The sequence below is a fragment of the Palaemon carinicauda genome, chromosome 16 (genome assembly GCF_036898095.1).
Source record: "Palaemon carinicauda isolate YSFRI2023 chromosome 16, ASM3689809v2, whole genome shotgun sequence".
NCBI lineage: Eukaryota > Metazoa > Arthropoda > Malacostraca > Decapoda > Palaemonidae > Palaemon > Palaemon carinicauda.
Window position 1 is genome coordinate 96151603 of NC_090740.1, and position 2858 is coordinate 96154460.

Genomic DNA, 2858 nt, shown 5'->3' on the forward strand with positions numbered 1-2858 from the left:
GACCTATTGGTGAAAAGACTCACAGGTATGATGGACTGGGCCATTCGTTGATCTTTAGGCTTTTTTTTTTTTTTTTTTTTTTTTTCGTGGGAGGGTGTTCATTCCCACTTTATGGCTGTTTATATCAATGTGCAGAATACAAAAACACAATTCTAGAACTGTATAATATAGTTAGACTGCAGAACTAGAAATGACAGCCAAGGCAAATAATAGTTACTGATTAAACTATTAAAGGTACAAAAGGTCGCTCAATTGCAGCAGAGACCAGGAAAACGACAATATCCCGGAGACAAAAATCAAGTATGTATGAGCAGCAGCCAAAACCATCTCCAGCAAAGCTAGGGCAAACAAGGGCCTAGCCAATAGTGGCTGAGGACTCAGCAGGTAGACTTCAAACCTCTCAAAAGACTTACAACCTTACGTCTCAAGAATATTGAGAATACAAACACTATTGGTAATAAGTAAGGCTAAAATGAATTTGTATTAAGGCAGTTTCTTATTAAAAATTAATAGCTACTAATATTTAAATTCATTGAAAGTTCTCATTAAATATTTTTTTTCCTATATTCAATATTACTAATTCTATTTTACGTATTGAATATTTATGTAACGATGAACTGTAAAATAATGTTGAATAGTATATGATTTACTCGTATAGCCTATATCATCACCATCATCATCAGCCAACAACAGTCTACTACAGAACACATGCCTCACACACCTTCAACTCATCTGTTTATGATCTTTTTATGGCAGTCTATCCCAGAAAGTCTCTTAGTTCATCAATTCATCGTCTTCTCTTCCTTCCCCTGCTTCTTATGCAATCTCAAGGGACCAATTATATTATTTTCAATGTAAGTCTATTACATGTCCTTCCCTCTAATAATATAACCTGACAATGTCCATTTTTTTTTCAGATGTTGATAAAATATGCTCTACTTAATTTGCTCTCGTATTGATGATGCTATGTCTTTTGTCTTTTAGTGTTATTACCATCATTATTCTTCCCCAGCTCTTTGGATTATAACTAGATTAAGCTCAAACGCTTTAGTAATGCTCCAATTTTTTTATGCATAGTGCTGGAAGGACCATCTTGTCAAATACTAATCTTTTCAGAGATAATTACATTTTACTTTCCTTAGCCTCATTTTGTTCACCAAATTCTATCAATCCTATTCTTATCCGTCTTTTCATTTTGGTCTTATGTCCCTAGGACAAAATTTATATGTATATATATATATATATATATATATATATATATATATATATATATATATATATATATATATATATATGTATATATATCCATATATATATGTATATATATATATATATATATATATATATATATATATATATATATACTGTATATATATATATATATATATATATATATATATATATATATATATATATATATATATATATGTATTTATATATATATATATATATATATGTATGTATATATATATATATATATATATATATATATATATATATATATATATATAAATATATATATATATATATATATATATATATATATATATATATATATATATATATATATATATATATATATATATATATATATATATACAGAGAGAGAGAGAGAGAGAGAGAGAGAGAGAGAGAGAGAGAGAGAGAGAGAGAGAGACTAGTAATTCTTTTCACTGAGAAGCCATTCCAAAATAAGACCTGTCTTTTCTAAAAATACTTTAATCTTTCAAGCTTATCTTTCGAACCATTTGAAGCAGTTTGGATGGTGTTTTCCATCTCAAGAAATTAGGTCACTAATTCCTGCAAGGTGGTCAAGGGTGTCTTGATCCTTTTTGGATAAATAAAAGATCTTTTCACTCATTTACATTGTAGTAACAGCTGACACAGGCTCTTTGAGGTTCATATCCAGGCAGAAAATTCATAGGTCCATTTCCAAGTTTGAGCTGAACATCTCAGCATTGAGGTTGCCTAGTTATGGCTATCAAAATTAGATTCGGAAGTTCTATTTTCTTTGTTTTTCTTCTTCCAGCTTCAAGTTTGATGGCAAACCATGTGTAACAGGATTTGTTTCACAGCAGTTTTCCCACATCTTGTATAGACATTTCCTTCATATAATTGATTGTAGGCCTACTACCTGCATCACACAGATTGCCTTGTCTCTGTTAATTTTTGGGGGCGTATTTCAATAGAGAACGAAGATATCAAATCTAGAAAGAAAATAATTGAAATAGTTTGGAATACGTCTAGCATTTTTATTCAACAAATGCCACACAATCTTGGTGTAGAGGGAATATGGAAACACCAATTTACTTTAGGGTGTTGGTTATCTTGAAGAAGGAAACAAAGATAAAATGGTCTAATTCGAAGGTTACCCTGTGGATTCTTAAATATCAAATATCTTGAGTTTATTTTTCATTTCCTTAGCTCGAACATTTGTCTTGAACGTATTTCTTGAATGATTAAAAATCTTATTTCGCATATACTCACTTTTTTTCTAAGTTCACTGCACGTATCCCTGATTTTAAGTCTTACTAATTATAATTATTATCATTAACGATGAGGGGTAATATCCAGCCCATAATTTCTAATTATGAAAATTAGTAGTTGATCATATAATTGTTCCCTGAAAGTCTATATTACTTTAAAACGAGCACACTAATAACTATTTGAGTTATTTAAAAAATAAGTCATCTCTATATTCTTCTAAATCGTTGGTGCTTCCTAAAATCATGAATTCAACAACTAATCAAATTACTTTTTGTTTTCCTTTTTTTTTTTTAATAACTGAATAAACCCTAGGCATCAAACATAGTCTCCATCTAGCCAAATTGCTCATTAGTATTTTTTAATAAACTTTG